The 19885-nt window shown below is 36.8% G+C and overlaps 1 long non-coding RNA gene across 1 annotated transcript; it reads left to right on the forward strand.

The window, feature by feature from the left end:
- The first annotated feature begins 14777 nt into the window (after positions 1-14777).
- Positions 14778-16777, forward strand: LOC126830646 (uncharacterized). The gene is made up of 3 exons (XR_007683903.2): positions 14778-15231; positions 15715-15865; positions 16185-16777. It is a non-coding gene; the product is annotated as an uncharacterized LOC126830646 (long non-coding RNA).
- Positions 16778-19885: the final 3108 nt, after the last annotated feature.

The raw sequence follows: 19885 nt of genomic DNA on the forward strand, positions 1-19885 counted from the left end.
ACAAGCGATGTCGGGCGATTTTGACCAAACTTTGCAGATTTGGTCATTGGGTACCCTATATACCCCACCTGAAAAATGAGGGTCACCAACCTTGTTGTTACGGAGAACCAGCTATGGACATTTTAGAGTTAAAATAACGCCTTTTTTAAAAAAAAACAAAAAACATTCCCTAAATTCAAATATTTCCCATAAATTGCCTACTGATTTTTTTAATTTTTTTTTAATTATTTTTTTTATGAATGATCTTGTCTACTAGTTCAATATATATGACTATTAAATTTTTCCGAAACCATTTGAGGCTATGAGAAATTTATTTTGAGACGTAGTTTTGGCTATATTGCTAAAACATATAAATTTCATGATGCTATATCTCACCCACTGCGGGGCTGAGGACAATTCTATTAATAATGCAAGTTGAGGACTACTAATACTAATATTTGGTTTTGACAAAATGACTGGCACGGATTTCTTTCATATTAAATTTGATCGTCGAACTTGAAGAAAATGATTTCATTTTTGACATCATTTTTCCAATAAAATCATTCATTGCCTGGATTATTAGGCTAGATAATGCCCAATGCCCATGCAACCGCCTTCCAGCAACCTTGTGTAGGGTAGGTACAGATGATTCGGGAGTTCCATAAGGATCCGTCCTTGGACCTGTCCTTTCTGTAATGTATACTAAGAATTTAGGACAACTAATCGATAATCATGGTTTCTATTCTAGGACGACATTCTTATGCAGATGATGCACAGCTAATTGCAAAAACTGACTATCATCGCTTGATAAAGGATACCACTCCGAAATGTGCATCGCGAGTTAATCGAGGAACTTCACTACTATATTTCATGTAAGATTTTTTTCTTTTTGTATATTTATTGTATATTTTATGTAACACCCACGCTTTTGTTATACTTGTTAAATTCTTTTTCTTTTTTGAATTGAATTATTGGGATTTAACCACACTACAGACCGTGTGACCAATAAACACTTAAATTCAAACGATTTATTGTATTTGCACAGTTACTGTCCTTCCAATTTCATTCCGTCGCGTTACAATTCAGGGAATTTACTATAAACGCTTGAGCACAAGCCTTAATCAATCCGCCATTTAATTCCACATTCTTTGTCTTAGCATCGCCGAATATCTGGCAAAGAACATAACTACATATATATTAGTTTAACTTGCATTTAGGTCTTACATTCACATATTACAGAGAACAGGTCCGAGCACAACCTATACACATCAATCCGCCATTTAATTCCACATTTCTTTGTCTTAGCATCGCCGAATATCTGGTAAAGAACGCTTGAGCACAAGCCTTAATCAATCCGCCATTTAATTCTACATTCTTTGTCTTAGCATCGCCGAATATCTGGCATAGAACATAACTGCATATATATTAGTTTAACTTACATTTAGGCCTTACATTCACATATTACACCAGATATATTACAGAGAACAGATCCGAACACAACCTATACACATCAATTTTTGTTCCCCTCTATTGTCTCGTCTCACCCATTTGCATAATTACAAACACCTTCCCCAACCTTTGGAACATGGATAGGTCCCGCACTAGACGTCCTCTTCTTCCCACGCCCACGCATCTACCAATGGACTGGCCTCAGTTAAGAAATAGATTCCAACCACCGCCAGGCTTCTACCAACCACCACCAGGCTTCGACCAATCACCACCTGGGTTCCACCAACCACCACCTGGGTTCCACCAACCGCCACCTGGATTCCACCAACCACCACCTGGATTCCACCAACCACCACCGGGATTCCACCAACCACCACCGGGATTCCAGCGCCGACCAAACCAGGGCCTACCAAAGGAGCGCCAACCAAACCAACGTCTACCAAAGAAGCGCCAACCAAACCAACGTCTACCAAAGGAGCGCCAACCAAACCAACGTCTACCAAAGGAGCGCCAACCAAACCAACGTCTACCAAAGGAGCGCCAACAACCCCCAGAAAATGCAGGTGTCGTGAAAGCCTTCTTTCAAGCCCTCCAATGCCTCCACCACTTGACCATTATGGAGAGCCAGGAGAATGGAACACCAACCAGAAGTTTCACTTGGAAGATCCAAGACCTGAATAAGTTCGTGAAGCCGGCCATGAAGACGCCTACCATAGCCACTACCATTGAGACATTGAACTTGAAATGGGCCAAGGACGTCGCCTCATCCCTGTCGACACACTACCGAGCCATGCTAGCGGAGAAACTGGAGTACTTGAAGTCACGTCACTTTACCAAAGATGCTGTACAAGAGTACTCTAGCCACGCCCTAGCATGGGCCAAGAAGTCCTACGGCAAGCGACTTCAGGATAGTGTGAAGACAGATTTCCACCGCCTACTGTCCACGGTCTCTAAAACTGTCACGCCCCCTCCCCCATCACCCATACACATTACACACAACCTTCTCCGGGACACACCAAAACGATACACACCCAACAAGAGAAAATTATCCCCTGGAGAAGGCACTTGCATTAACACTCCCTCGAAGCGTGCAGCTAGATCAACCAGTTCGCCCCAGGTTGTGTCTGGCTCACCTACTTCCTCGGGATCTATATCGCCACTAAACGCGCTTGTCGACTGTCTTTCCCCTAGATCGCCCATCATTCCTAACCCTAGAATCGCCACCAGATCTTCCACCAGATGTAGGCGATCACTCAACCTATCCCTAAAGAGACCTCACAGCTACAAAGGTAAAGACGAGAAGGATTTATGGTTTCTACCACCCGTCATGGCAAAGACCCTGGTTATTGGATCCTCTAACCTGGCTAGGATTGCATCCTTCCTCGGGGACTGGGAGATCCATAGCTATTCTGGAGCCAAGATCAGCCACATCAAACAAATACTCCAGAATTACATGGGTCCTGCACCAGAAGAATTAGTGATACACGTCGGGCTCAACAACAGGGAGGAAACAGGACCAAGGATACACGAGCAGATGCTAGATCTACTCAAGGTGACCAGAGCAGCTTTCCCAACAACCAAGCTCTTCGCCACACAGATCCCCACTTCTTCCCGACTCCGACAAGAAAATCCGATCGCCTACCAAAACATCACCAGCTACAACCAACTGATCTCCACTGCACCTTCACCAAACGCCACCACATTACCAACCTTCAAGGGCAAAATAGAACTGAAAGGTAACGACGCAATCCACTGGAGCCCAGACACGGCCAGAGAGATCATCAACTGCTGGATGAGGAATTTAAACTAGGATTAGGGAAAAGGAATGAGAAGCCGTCTTTAGGACAGACAGTTGTCAATTTGAGCGACAGACTTCTCAACCCCCTAGAAATGAATATTCTTGATAAAGGCCTTAAATTCATCCCAACCCCCACAATAACATCCATAGACCCCATCACTCAGGCAACCGATCGCTTCCAAAGAACACTTTCGTTGACTTATTTTTTTAGGAACAAACCCGGCAGAGGTAAAAAATTATTCACAGCAAAATCCACATGGAAACCACCTAAAAAGTCATTATCACCAGCCATCCTAAAAACTTTCGACGAAATGAATATAGAAATATCATCCATTCAACCACAATCACAAAAACCAAATCTCAACCGAGCAACTAAAACGGCATTAAACACCCTTAAAAAAGACAAAAACATAATAATTAAGAAAAGCGACAAAGGCTCGTGTTGTGTCATAATGAATCGCGCAGACTATATCTCAGAGGCAGAAAAACAATTAAGTAATCCTATACATTACACTAAATTAGACCAACCCATCTTTAAGGACACCGCAACTTTAATAAACAACATCTTATATGAATTGCAGGATAAGGAATACATAACAGCAAAACAATATGATTATCTATCTGCTAAATCTGACTGCCGACAAAGACATCTCTATACACTACCAAAAATACATAAAAATCCAGAAACAGAATGGTTTATACCTAATAAAATACCCAAGGGACGCCCAATAATATCAGACTGTGGCAGCGAATCATACAACGTATCACAATATATAGACCATTTCTTATTACCCCTACCATGCCAACACCCATCCTACCTTAAAGACACTAACGATTTCATTCAGAAAATCAAACAGTTAAGAGTCCCCGAACACACCATTTTAATATCCATCGACGTACAAAGCATGTAACACGAACATTGATAATAACACAGGTATTGAAGCAGTTAGGAAAGCATTTCTTAGGAACCCGCAAGCATCCAGGCCGGACGAAGAAATCCTCAAACTACTCGACATTTGTCTGAGGAGGAATGACTTCGCTTACAACGACCAAGTATACCTTCAGTCTTCCGGAACTGCGATGGGAAAACGATTTGCCCCGAGTTATGCAAATCTCTTCATGGCGGAGTGGGAAAGGGAAGTTCTGCCACTCTGTCCATTAAAACCAGATTTCTATGGGCGGTTTTTAGATGACGTTTTCATAGTCTGGACGTACACACTAGACGAGTTTTGGACGTTTTTCAACATTCTGAACAATCATCATCCATCTGTCAAATTAACCGCAAATGTAAGCCATAACAGCATAGATTTCCTTGATACTACCGTGTTTAAAAGTAGCAACACCAAAATCACAGGCCAATTGGAAACTAAAGTATTTTTCAAAGAAACCGACACACATCAATTATTGTTCAAAAGCTCCTTTCACCCAAAACATACATTCTCTGGCATCATAAAATCTCAGATTCTCCGTTTTCATAGGATATGTACTCAGAAGACCGACTTTGAGTCAGCATGTACATTGTTATTTAGCAAACTAAGGGAAAGGGGATACTCCAAACGCTATCTACAACGTATACAAAACAACACTCTCGCTGAGCTTGCCGCCAAAGAAACAAATAATATACAATCAGCACATAAAACCAATATTTGTGGCCATCCAAGATGTCAAACATGCAAAATCTTAAACATATCCGACCATTTCCATAACAAAACATCTGGCACAAAATTCCCAATATTAGACCAACTTTCATGCAGTAGTTCAAACATAATTTATCTTATCTCATGCAGAAAATGTGACAAGCAATACGTAGGGGAGACTCAAAATGCACTTAGGGAAAGAATTAACGGTCACCGGTCTGACATAGTCACCAAAAAAGACAAACCTGTCTCAATTCATTTCAACCAACCAAATCATGACATTTCAGATCTCATTGTCACGCCAATAGAAAAGACCAAGAGCTACTTTGAAACTTCAGAAGAAATTAAAACGTTTAGGCTAACAAGAGAAAAATTCTGGATTGACAAATTGAAAACAACAGCCCCCCTAGGTTTGAATATTCATACGGCTAGCGCAATAGCTCCTTTTGTAGTTCCATTTAGCGCAACAGCAGCAAGTGCGTCCAAAATCATCAGAAAACACTATACTGATCTCCAAGAAAATCACCCGAAAATATTCACACAGAAACTTATAATTGCATATTCTAAAAATAAAAATCTGAACGACATCCTAGTGCACAGTAAATTGGATTAAATAAGACCAGTCTCCACCCTGACCCAAAACAAACCATATATCAAATCCTATCCCTAACCGTTAGTAAATAAAATCAATTAGATATAAGAATCCCTAGCCGTAACCCGGTGATGTGGAACAAACACGATTTTTTTATAAAATCCAATCCGTTGCAGGAAACACACTAATGTGGCTCTCTCCCGAGAGCCTCAAATTTATTTTCTTTTCTCTTCAGAAACAACAATACCAGAATACCAGAAGCACCACCCAAGGAAGACCATCAGCGCCACCAACACCAATAAACAGTGAAATCGCCTTTGTATATAAATCTAATGTATTGTATGTATTTTAATAAAACTAGGAAATATCACGAACTAATTTTTCATCATCCTAGGTCAGTGCTTATGTGGAGACTTAACCTCTCCCCCCAAATTCTTAAACCTAACCCAGGCACACAGAGGACCAGGCTCCCGGTTACCTATTTAGGGTGCCAGTTTCCGGGTTACTTATTTAGGGTATTTTCCGGTTTTTAGTGTGTTTTCCGGTATTTAGTGTTTTTCCGGTGTATTCCGGTATTCAGTATCAAATGGTGTTTTCCGGTGTTTTCCGGTTGTTTTCCGATGTTTTCCGGTGTTTTCCGGTATATAGTATTGCCGCGAGAGAATCATGCACAATTTTAAAAAAACGACACAAGCGATGTCGGGCGATTTTGACCAAACTTTGCAGATTTGGTCATTGGGTACCCTGTATACCCCACCTGAAAAATGAGGGTCACCAACCTTGTCGTTACGGAGAACCATCTATGGACATTTTAGAGTTAAAATAACGCCTTTTTTAAATAAAAAAAACAAAAAACATTCCCTAAATTCAAATATTTCCCATAAATTGCCTACTGATTTTTTAAATTTTTTTTAAATTATTTTTTTATGAATGATCTTGTCTACTACTTCAATATATATGACTATTAAATTTTTCCGAAACCATTTGAGGCTATGAGAAATTTATTTTGAGACGTAGTTTTGGCTATATTGCTAAAACATATAAATTTCATGATGCTATATCTCACCCACTGCCGGGCTGAGGACAATTCTATTAATAATGCAAGTTGAGTACTACTAATACTAATATTTGGTTTTTACAAAATGACTGGCACGGATTTCTTTCATATTAAATTTGATCGTCGAACTTGAAGAAAATGATTTCATTTTTGACATCATTTTTCCAATAAAATCATTCATTGCCTGGATTATTAGGCCCGATAATGCCCAATGCCCATGCAACCGCCTTCCAGCAACCTTGTGTAGGGTAGGTACAGATGATTCGGGAGTTCCATAAGGATCCGTCCTTGGACCTGTCCTTTCTGTAATGTATACTAATAATTTAGGACAACTAATCGATAATCATGGTTTCTATTCTAGGACGACATTCTTATGCAGATGATGCACAGCTAATTGCAAAAACTATTCCATCCCCTAATTATTCTGACATCAAAATGTGTACACATGACATTAAAGATAGGATGACAAGCAATATGTTGAAATTAAATTTAATCAGAATGTATTTTATGAGGTCCAAATACACATCTGAAAAATACAAGTTCAAATGATGTGGTTGTACGAGATGCAATATGTGTACCATGAGACACTGTGCAGAAGTTAGGTGTCCTCGTGAAATTAGTCGAAACTGTTATCTTCGGTCCAGGAACATTGGCCATATAAGACACTTATTAGCTAGGAAGCAGCTGCTAAACCTGTATATTCTTTGTTATTCTCAAGGATTGACTACTGTAACAGCTTGTTGGTAGAAATATCTAGTGCCAATATTTAAAAAAAACCTTGTACACAATGCCGCAGCTCGATTTCTTACCAGATCATCAAAATACTCTCATATTACTACTGTTCTGAAATCACTCCATTGGCTGCCAATAAATGAAAGAGTCATCTTCAAAAGTCTATCGTTGACGTATCAGTGTGTGAACGGCTTAGCTCAAATATACTTATCTAACCTTATGCAAATACAAGTTATCAAGACCATCCAGAAACATTCTTATGACTAATAAATAATCAGTATATTACTATATTCAATGCATATTTTATGTTTGAGAACCACGTCCCAAATATTTGACGCTGCCCTTTAATAAGTTAAGGTTGTCCGGGAAACGGTTGCTGTAAAAATTCATCTTGACCAAGAAAGACTTCGTTATCCGACCAATTTCCAGAATGTCATTGGTCTCCAACATTCGTTCCTTCTCAGTTGTACATGACAAGGAATTGGGTCGCCTGTACAACCTCGTGAATTTAGGCAAAAGTTAGATTTGCACTCCAGCATCCAAGATGGCGGCCGAAATCAGCTGTTCATTTTCCCGTATTTTGCACAAATAAAATGCGGTTTAGTAGCAAGTTATCCGAAAGAAAGTACAATAGCATATTCCTGAAACAATAACCCGGGAAATACCGCTCTTGCAATTTCTGGATAGAATTCTGATACTTACGTTTTTGACGGAGTGCGTCTATTCTTCCCGTTCAATCAAATCGCTCCTAAGTACAGTCTTTCGTTTAATCTGGGGTCTTCCCTAAAACCCTGGACAGTGATTTAAGGTATTAAAAACGGTGAAAGTATTGTTCGTCTCCAAACAGTATTGTTTACATTGTAGCCGTTTTGATAGCCTCGTTTGTCACGCAATTAGTTTTTCTGCAATATTCTGCTATACACTGGTTAATTGGGCGTAATAAATTTCGTGAATCATGACGTAACGTTATGTAAACATATTTTGAACACGGTTTAAACCCGAATGATATTTACGCAGTGAGGTATTGGGTGTTAATCGGACTATTGACCAGTCATAATTTGAAACAGAAATTTGCTTTCATTACGGCAGTGTTAGGTGGGATTAGGTCTAATCAAACGAAACACTGTGGGCGTATGGTACAATAGTTACCTTACTCTCATATACTATTTGTTTTTGTCTTTTTGAAATATTGCTTGATTCGTTTGCCAAGTATAGACAGATGTATATGAAGTTTTTAGGATTTGCTGTTCAAAAATTCATCATCCGTCTACTAGATCATGAGATTATATTGCCGAATTAATAAAATGTTGAAAAATAGTCGAGAGAGATTAATTGTATTTACCAAGAACAGCTCTTTTGGCATTTACTGTAAATTAAGTTTTTCAAACTTCATCGTTTGAAAATTTTAACGGTGTAATTAATTGTGAGCTCAGTTTTCGTGATTAGATACTTATTAGACAGATAGATAATAGATAGATAGATAGATAGATAGATAGATAGATAGATATTTGGATAGATAGTAGATAGTAAAGTATAGCGATATTTTGTAGTTTGAAATACTTATTGGTAATAAGTATTTGTAGTATTGATAATGGAACATTTTTTAAACATAAATTATTTGATGAGAGTATATAATGCGTTTATATTAATTTATTTGTTTATTTCTATTTCTATTATGGCTTGCTCTTAATGGAACTGAAGCCCACGTTAATTTGGTTTCCAGTGCCATGTCACACTTTTCAGTGTGTAAATAAAGCGGTTTATTTTTCGTCATTTTTGTTGAAAATCGTTATTTTTGGACAAAAATGGAAATTATTTACTACTAAACGGATCGAGTGCTACCCAATTTCTTTCTTGATCTTAATACTATAGATCACTGCCTTTTCAGTCAGCATTCCAAAAAAAAAACAATACTTAAACCCGCAGTGAGTGAGATATAGATAGAATAAAATGACATACCTAATTTGAGCTATTTTGGTACCTTGCAGCACTAAGTCCCTATACCAAAAAACTTTCAGAATGTATACCCACAAACCATATCTGCTACCCTATAAAGTTTCATTAATCTACTCGCCGTAGTTTAGTTGTACGCCATAATTGAAAAGTGACCTGAAAATGATGATTTTTTGGATTTTTCGGTTTTAAAATTTCAAATTTTTTTCTACACTCTAAAAATAGTTCGATTGATCTAAAATTGTGGCAGTGGGGTTTGGAGGGGTTACCCATCATACATAAAAAAAGGGTGAAAATCGGTTACCCACCATGTGCAGGTCCCTGCATGGTTCTCTCGCAAACGCATTCTTAAATTACTGAAAATGGTCCTAGCTGCTAAGGCTGTCCCGACAATGATCCAAAAACCGGAAGTAGTCGAAAAAATATCCGATATTATTTTAAAAAAACAACGTAAGAAGTAAAAGAAAAAGCGGTGCTTTTGCAAAAATGTGATTACTACGCCAGATTTCACCGAACCAGTAAATCCAAATTTAAAATCCCCATTATGATACAAAGTGTCCAAAAATGGCCTCAATCTTTGAAAAATGTTGAAAAAATCGCTAAATTACTAATGCTCTTCTAATCTTCTTCTTTTTTTTCTTTTTTTTTTATTAAACTGCCCAATGGATGTTAAAAACTTTATTGACAATGATCTGTAAACCGGAAGTAGTCGAAAAACTGTCCGATATTTTGAAAAAAAATGCAAAAAAAAAAGAGAAGATTTTTGCGAAGAACGCGATTTCTCCGTCGGATATTACCGGATGGAAACAGCTAAAGTATCGTTTGATAGCCCAGTGAATGAACTCTCGTATGATTCGTTCGGTTCTGTTGCCTGAAAGCCGATTCAGCACTGCCATGCAGGTCTAGTTATTATTATTATTATTTACCGCGAAAGCTTATTTCTCCATGATTGAAAACAGATATCGATCTGGGACCAAATTTTCTATTGGGAAATCATGTGGTGGTTACTTGATAAACTATATATGAAACTACTGCGGAGACCGAAAGTGGCCGAATTTTGAAACAAATTACATTTTTGGAAACACTCAATCATTTCCGAGACAATGGTAATCTCAAATTTTTCAATTTCGAAAATTTATATATGCCTTTTATCGTTCGAAATATTTGTTATTTTTTAAAATTTTCAAACTTGACCTATATATTTGAATACCTGAAGTCCATCAGATTCCAGTAATATAAGTTTCATTCAGAGTTATCGCCCTGTATTTTTCAAATTTTCGGCTCATTTTCTAATTCTTTTATTTTTTAAAAGGATTAAGCGATGTTTTTGAAACTCATGGAACATTAAGCGATATGGTCAAACTGTTGGATAAAGCAATTCCAACAACAATCCGTAAAACGATAGTAGTCGAAATAATGTCCGATATTTTCAGAAAAAAACCCGCTAAAAATGGATGCTTTTGGGATAAACGCGATGTATCCATTTGATATCAACGGATTAAACAAACTAAGATATCGTTAAGTGGCCCGATGAATGGACTATCATATGATTACCCATTCATACAGATACCATGATTAGGAAGCAAACTATGGTATACCGAAAATCAAGTATATTCCGATTTGGGGTCTTTTTGAACCTCTGTATTTCGAAAACTGCTCCAGCGATTTTTCTTAAATTTTCTCTATCAAGGGTCCCTTCGGTAGTATTGTCATAAAGACATTCATTAGAACTTTGAAATAACTGGAATAGGAGAAAAAAGGGACTAAAAATCGAAAAAAGATGAATAAACGTTAAATTTTGGAAAATGCTCTAATATTTTTATTTTTATTTTTTTCAGATTTTCAAAAAAAGGTTTTTATATTAAGATAGCTGATCTAATGCCGATTCTAATAAAGTATAATATGTATTCAGTTATTGAAATTTAATTTTGGACATTGTGACATTTTTGCATTTATGTTACTTTTGAACATAGGATTTCTCATGATGATTTCATCTGATCAGATGATGTGATTATAGAGTCCTGCGGCAATTCAATTGTTCTAACCGGTTATCAAAACTATTCCGACAATGAACTCCATACCGGAAGTATTAAAAAAATGAAAAAAAAAGGTTAAAAAATTGGCGCTCTTCCGAAAATCATGATTTCTCCGTCAGATAGTCGTTGGATAGCCATATTAATGGACTCTCATATGACATCCAAATGAAACGATTTTCATTGTTAGGGAATGAATTATGGAACGTTGAAAATCTAGTATTTTCCGTTTTAAAGCCTTTTGAGGCGTCCTTTTCTCGAAAACGACACTTACGCTTTTTCCTAAACGTTTTTTTTCACTCAAAGTCCTATCGACGGTCAATGGTGTGATTCCAAAAATAAAAGCATTAAAATAATATATGTGGTCCAAAAAGAGGCTCAATCTTTGAAAAAAGTTGAAAAATCCTTAATTTACTGAAAATGCTCATCTACTATCTTTTTTCTTTTTTTTTGGAAAACAGCTCAATGGATGTTTCTGAAAATTCTAGTACAAAAAGTTAAGTATCTTAACAAGTATCCCGACAAGTATCAAAAAAACCGGAAGTAGTCGTAAAAATTATAAAGTTAAAAAAAAAAAAAAAAAAAAAAAATTGGTTTCTCTTGTGCGAAAAGTGATTACTACGACAGATTTCGCCGAATCAAAACACCTAAAGTGTCATTGGATAGCCCGAATACTGAACGATGTTATGGCATCCAAATGATACAAATTCGCAATATATTATGGTACGCTGAAAATCTAGTATTTTCCTTTTTGGAGCCTATTCAGACGCTTTTATCTCGAAAACAACTCTTATTTCATTAAACTTCTGTTACTCAGAGACCTATTGGTGGTCTAGGCCGTGAACCCATATTTAATAGCATCAATATGGTATTAAGGGTCGGAAAAGGGCCCCAGTCTTTGAACAAAGTCAAAAAATCGTTAAATATCTCAAAATGCACTTCTAATTTTCTTTTGTTTTAAAAACTGTTCAATGGATATTTCTGAAACTTCTGGTACAGGAAGTTAAGTTCCAATGTCACTTGTTAAATCTATCCCGACAAAGATCTGTAAACCGGAAGTAGTCGAAAAAATATCTGATATTTTGAGAAAGAAAACAGTAAAAAATAAATACTTTCGGGAAAATCCTGATTTCTCCGTCGGGTGTCTCTGAATCAAAACAACTAAAGTATCGTTTGATAGCTCGATGAATGGGCTATTGTATGACACTTTCCGTGTCTTATTCCCGAAACCCGGTTCAGGGCTGCGTGCAGGTCTAGTTATTATTATTATTATATTTGGGAATTCAAGCGGAGAGCGTAGGCCTCACCGATTTATTTTTCTTGTTTTGTTTTGTCCCTCCTCTGTTGGTGAAAGCAGGATCATCCAAATGTGTTCGCCGCCCGCCTGTCCGTTGGGATCGTATATATAACATCATGACTTGTGTTCTATTTATTTGGGTGTTTTAACAATAAAATTCATAGGTTGATTGCTCGCTGCTTTATGTAAGCCAAACGCACAAGTAATTAATGAGTGTTGTCTATTTATTTTGTGATTGAGACGGGGGACATTCAGTCTCATTGTTGGCTTGTTTTATTTTAGTTTAATGTCCACAACAGTATGTCCACTCAGTCTAGTATTTTGTTTAGGTTTAATTGCTCTATCCAGTCGAATATCTTGTCTGTTTAAATTAAACAAGGATGTGTTTACCCAGTTTATTTCAAAGTCAATAAAGTGTCTATCCAGTCCAGTATTTTGTATCGCCAATATCAAAGAACAAGGAGAAATATAAGTTTTATGTGAATCCACTTCTCAGTAATCCTCATTTATGATATCTTTAGTTCGTTTTAGAAAACGTATTTAATCAAATGTGTTTTGGAGACATCCTGTAGATATAAAACCATCAAATCTGCTTTTTTGAGATTCAAGTTTGAATATCGAAAAACGAGTAGCTCGTTTTTTCGACACTCGCCAATATGAAAAAAAAACAATGATCCAGAGCTTTTTTATGTGAATCCACTGCTCAGACATCCTCATTTATGATATCTTTAGTTCATTTTAGAAAACGTATTTAATCAAATGTGTTTGGAGACATTCTGTAGATATACATCCATCAAATCGTTTTTCGACATTCGCCAAAATCGAAAAACGAGCTAGTTGTTTTTCGTTATTCGCCAATATCGACCTCTCTTTAGTGGACCGATGTGAGATTGCCCATTGTATTAACTGGACGGGTAGGCCTATTCACCTTCAGTTATGTGTCAATGTCAAATAAGCGGCTTCGTATCAACACGGTCGGCTCTGGGCCGGTTTAATTCTACGTATCTCTCGTAGCTGAGAGAAAAAAGATTTTTTAGCCCAGAGAATATCTTCCGTCAGAGTGGTTGTTGATTCATAGATTCTAATAACCCCTTTTGAAGTTTATATGAAAGCTTTGATATCTGCTATGTAGATCTAGTTAAGCTTTCATATTACATATGAAAGCTTATTGTTTCTGTTAAGATTATTATTGTTATTTTTTTTTTGTGTTTTGTCCACAAATCGGATTTTTCAGAATCTAACCATAGGATCGTTCTGAAACTTTTACCTATCCCCCCAAAAATGGGTGGTGGCTGTTGATTAAATATATTTTCAAAACGTTTTACGAATCCGAAATCACCGAATTTTACGAAGGAATGCATTTGACCTACAATGCTGTAACTTTGTGACTATTTGACCTATTTTACTAATTCTTTTTTCTTTGAGTATCTTGAAACATTTACTTCAAATCTGCAATTTCGGATTTTGGCATTTCGAAAATTCGTCGCTGTCATTTCGAACCGGAAGTTATTACCAATTTGACAACTTCTTTAAAAGTTGTGCGATTTTCGTGAAATTTAGAATGTTAGTAGATCTTGTCAATGCGACTTCAAGCAATTTGAAGGGCCGGGACTTTGGAACACAAGAACTCTCCTTCTAATTAAGCTAGAATGTTCAAACTTGGTGTAGGCGTTCACTAGGTCAATGTCATGATTGAGTTCAAAGATGAGCATTTTTTGCCTAGGGTAAGCAGAGATAAGCAAGCTGATTTGTTGATTCTTTAGGGCACGATGACATTGGTTATAATGAATGGAGGGCGATGAAACTCTTGTCAATCGAGAGGCTAATAGCTGGCCTGTTGTGTGAAATCATTGTATCATTTTTTGAAAATGTCCGGGGTAGCCGAAAAAAGGAGATCGAAATCCAAAAAGTCGTATTTTTACGATTTGGGGCATTTTTAGAGGTCGTGTAAAGTAAAATAAAGCATGCATATACATATATTATTGATATTAAATATATCATATAAAAAACTAAACAATGAATCAGCTGTCATTGACAGATTTTATATTATAAGCATGGTCAGTGGAAGGTCAGCGTATTGTCTAACTTGAACTCACTGACTCCGTAACATTATTGTGGGTGTGGTATAAGCTGAATTTGATGAGATGCACATATCTCGTATGACTATTTGGTACTTACAGTGTTAGACTTTGTCGTAACGTAAATCAAATTTACGCTGTATTATTCATTACCAAGGATTTAGAAAAAGGAACGAGAACAATTATTTACAAAATCTCGCTGGGATAAATTCCGTGAATGTGCCCATGAATGGCTAAAACTTGATGGGCGAGCGAAATGGATAGCTGAACAGGCGACTTCGGGTGATATAATCAAACAAGGAATTTATCGACGCGCCAAAAGATACTGGATTTCACCCAACATGCTACAGGCCTTTTACAGACAAATTCCGAATTGGGTCTGCCCGTAATCGTATAGATAAAGAAAAATTAAAATCCCCGGCTACAATCCAACCAGGGAATAGCGGGAGTGTAGACGATCTGGGACCTAGCTCTCCAAACAAATTACGCTCCTGAAGCAAAAAGAAAGAGTAAATCGGTGCTGCCTGTTGTGTGTATTATATGTAAAAAACGTGACAGATTTGTCACTGTTGGAGAAAATAGGAAGAAGGATGTATTAACACAGACTCAGACCCAAACAGGCTCAGGTAGGCCTAATGTTAATATTATGTTACTTACTAAATTTATAATTATTACTAATAAATATTAAATATATTCATCCTACAGTTTTTAATTATTGTGTTGTTGTTTTTGTTGTAAATGGAATCAGAAGTGCTACTGCAATCACTGTAAAATTGTTATGAAGCTAGCCATTAAAGCCCTTTACCCCATTTGTTGATTTGGCACAGTCATTGGTTAAAGTGTTGCACATTTGCTTGCACAAGGGATGAAACATAGAGAAGTTAACTTGTTTTTTATTTTCTTGGCCCACTTGTAGGTGCCTTGCTAAGACGATCTGTCTCTAGACCATTTCCGCTCACACAAAGGATCTGAACTAAACCGCATGCCAGAGTTGACCAGCCAGGTACATGTACATGTAGGCCTCAAAGTGACATTCCCTCCCCCACCCTTGAGCACAAACAACATTCAACGCTATATGGTGTATAATTTGTTTGCAAATTTGTTTGTAGGCCAACTGTTGAAAGCTGCTGAATTGAAAGAGGATGAAGATATTTTAAGGCATATCAGAGGGCAAGATTGTGTGGCCATTGAGGTCAGATATCACCAAAAATGTTATAGGCAATATACATGTACTGAATTTCTTAGACAGTTATCAGAAAGGTAAATATTTGTGATGTTTTTTTTATTTGTATTCTCCGCCTTCTTGCCACTGGTATTATTCAAATAAAACTGAACCATGGGTGAGTCCTGAAATTACTATGTTTTTGTCCAGTGGACGTTAAACCGCAATTCTCCTCTCTATCTCTCCTTGTACTGCTAATGCCTTCCTGTCTTCATTAGCTGGTTTCTGCATGAAAATAAGATGTTAACCCCTGTGTAAGTGTCTTTTTCCTCTGTTGTACGAAATTAATGAGAGTAAACCAAGCTCCAGAATTTTGTTTTAATTGTGTACATGTATATGTTTATTTATATTTTTCAGCAAAGATGACTAGCCCTCCGTCGAATATTAAACCACATACAATATATTCTGTGAAGATGTCATAAGAGAAAGAATCATAAATGGCCAGCAAAGTTGTCTTGTACAGAGAGAGAGAGAGAGAGAAATGGGGTTTAACGTCCACTCAACACAAACTAGGTCATTTTGGGACTAACATACGGTTTCAATTTTATTTCAATAATTCGCTTGCGCGTATGGGTCTTTAGCAGTGAGAGGAAACCGGAGTGCCCGGAGGAAACCCACGAGGTTGAGAAGACGCCTCTATCTCCATGCCACATACGCTCACACCTGGGATCAAAGCCACAGCCACAAGCCAGAGGTGACCGACCAGCTAGAGGTCGAAGCGCGGCACTCTAGGCCATCCCAACCCCCCTTTCTTGTACAGACCTGTGCATGTGTAGTCAATGTGAAAATGAAAAAAAAACTGTTAAAGAGACCGAATTTGATGTTAATACATTTAGTGACAGTGATGATGATAATGAAGATTAACTTTGATGACATTTGATGTGCAGAGTAACTGTTTAATTTTGATTTTCAATGATTGTTTCACTTTAATAAATAATTTCACAACTGTTCATCCTGTTTTCTAACCTTTCCCTTCATTCCAGCCCAGATACACAATTATTTTTTTTAACTTATATCTACATGTATGTTTGTAATTTGACCATTAATCATATCCGAAATAGTAGTTCACAGCTACATTACAGTTGTAAAAATACTGTAGTGGCTAATTGAAAGGGAACATGTATGTGGGTTTAGAATGTTTATCTTAGGGGAAATAAATCATGTGGTTCAATGCTTATAAAGTGCTACTGATCTCCATTATTTCAAAAGCATATCACTCAACTACTGTCAAACATATCCCCTGGCTAGAATATGCTACAAATCGACTCTAGCATGTTCCATATAAGCGATAATTTCTGAGCAAACATCCAACAACCAACCCTAACAGGCCCTTGAGATCCAACAAACAAAATAATTATTGGGCTTGTTTGCCCACACCTGGTCTTATGATTCATACAAGACCTGATAGTCTATCAATTACAGGCATTTGACAGAAAGGGAGATAATTCTTTTTTACCGTTAATGGATTTCCACAATTCTTTATTCACCCATGACATTTGTGTTTTGAGCATTTTTATTTACATCAAAATCTGTCCAATAAACTGTTCATTACCAAGGATGAAGGCATGAGGTGTTTTACCAACTATTTAATTTTATGTCAACTTCAGAATTGTTAGTACACAAATAGCATTTATTTGACAATTTTGACGAATTTCATCTGGCCCTAAATCAATAAATTGCAAACATTTTGCTTGGAACTCCCAGATTTTGTCTTCCTGGCATCATAAGCTTTCCAAAAATGTATAGTTTTTCTTTTATGGAAGACCGTGTAGCGGAGTTGTGTTTCTAAGCTAGCTAGAAATTTTGGCTGCAGGCCTACACCTCCCAAGCTAAATTTCCCTCATGTCATCCTGTATAGCAAAGGCATATGCCTGTCTTAATTAACCCAGTACTAAACACAATTTACTTGTTTAATGTTTCCAGCATTTTTCAGGATAGCTGATGGGATGCGGGTCAAGTTATGCCACTTGTCTATTTAATTATTTACCAGTGAAAAATCGAATTAACTTCACCAAATTTTTACTCATTATAATGATTTTATTTTTTCTGTTCATATTATTTCTATGACATGTGACAGTGACTGTGAATATGAAAGCTTTAATATCTGCTTAGCAGATCTAGTTGTTATTTTTTTTGTGTGTTTTGTCCACAAATCGGATTTCTCAGAATCTAACCATAGGATCGTTCTGAAACTTTTACCTATCCCCCCAAAAATGGGTGGTGGCTGTTGATTAAATATATTTTCAAAACGTTTTACGAATCCGAAATCACCGAATTTTACGAAGGAATGCATTTGACCTACAATGCTGTAACTTTGTGACTATTTGACCTATTTTACTAATTCTTTTTTCTTTGAGTATCTTGAAACATTTACTTCAAATCTGCAATTTAGGATTTTGGCATTTCGAAAATTCGTCGCTGTCATTTCGAACCGGAAGTTATTACCAATTTGGCAACTTCTTTAATAGTTGTGCGATTTTCGTGAAATTTAGAATGTCAGTAGATCTTGCCAATGCGACTTCAATGATGTCCTGGGAAATTTTCTAAATTATCTCCCCTTGGTGAAATTAAGGATCAAAGTTTTCAAAAAAATCGTCGAAATATAGGTCAGAATGACCTAAAAAAAAAATTTGATTCTAGACAAGTAATTACTGATTCGTACACAAAATATGGAGTTTGTCGATCGAACCGGAAGTGCCACCATCTTTAAACGTGAAAAATCAAAAAGGCTTTTTTGCTATTTTACTTACAGACTCGGGCGTCATATTTTCGGAATCCTGGAAGGAATGCCTAAAAATCTATCAGATCAGAATTTTGATTTCGGTCACGTGATGGTCACCATTTTGAATTGAAAATGAAAAATAGAAGCAATTTGAAGGGCCGGGACTTTGGAACACAAGAACTCTCCATCTAATTAAGCTAGAATGTTCAAACTTGGTGTAGGCGTTCACTAGGTCAATGTCATGATTGAGTTCAAAGATGAGCATTTTTTGCCTAGGGTAAGCAGAGATAAGCAAGCTGATTTGTTGATTCTTTAGGGCACGATGACATTGGTTATAATGAATGGAGGGCGATGAAACTCTTGTCAATCGAGAGGCTAATAGCTGGCCTGTTGTGTGAAATCATTGTATCATTTTTTGAAAATGTCCGGGGTAGCCGAAAAAAGGAGATCGAAATCCAAAAAGTCGTATTTTTACGATTTGGGGCATTTTTAGAGGTCGTGTAAAGTAAAATAAAGCATGCATATACATATATTATTGATATTAAATATATCATATAAAAAACTAAACAATGAATCAGCTGTCATTGACAGATTTTATATTATAAGCATGGTCAGTGGAAGGTCAGCGTATTGTCTAACTTGAACTCACTGACTCCGTAACATTATTGTGGGTATGGTATAAGCTGAATTTGATGAGATGCACATATCTCGTATGACTATTTGGTACTTACAGTGTTAGACTTTGTCGTAACGTTACGGTCTCCATTCTATTTTTCATTTTCAATTCAAAATGGTGACCATCACGTGACCGAAATCAAAATTCTGATCCGATAGATTTTTAGGCATTCCTTCCAGGATTCCGAAAATATGACGCCCGAGTCTGTAAGTAAAATAGCAAAAAAGCCTTTTTGATTTTTCACGTTTAAAGATGGTGGCACTTCCGGTTCGATCGACAAACTCCATATTTTGTGTACGAATCAGTAATTACTTGTCTAGTATCAAATTTTTTTTTAGGTCATTCTGACCTATATTTCGACGATTTTTTTTAAAACTTTGATCCTTAATTTCACCAAGGGGAGATAATTTAGAAAATTTCCCAGGACATCATTGAAGTCGCATTGGCAAGATCTACTAACATTCTAAATTTCACGAAAATCGCACAACTATTAAAGAAGTTGCCAAATTGGTAATAACTTCCGGTTCGAAATGACAGCGACGAATTTTCGAAATGCCAAAATCCTAAATTGCAGATTTGAAGTAAATGTTTCAAGATACTCAAAGAAAAAAGAATTAGTAAAATAGGTCAAATAGTCACAAAGTTACAGCATTGTAGGTC

This window comes from Patella vulgata, chromosome 1 (genome assembly GCF_932274485.2).
Source record: "Patella vulgata chromosome 1, xgPatVulg1.2, whole genome shotgun sequence".
Taxonomy (NCBI): domain Eukaryota; kingdom Metazoa; phylum Mollusca; class Gastropoda; family Patellidae; genus Patella; species Patella vulgata.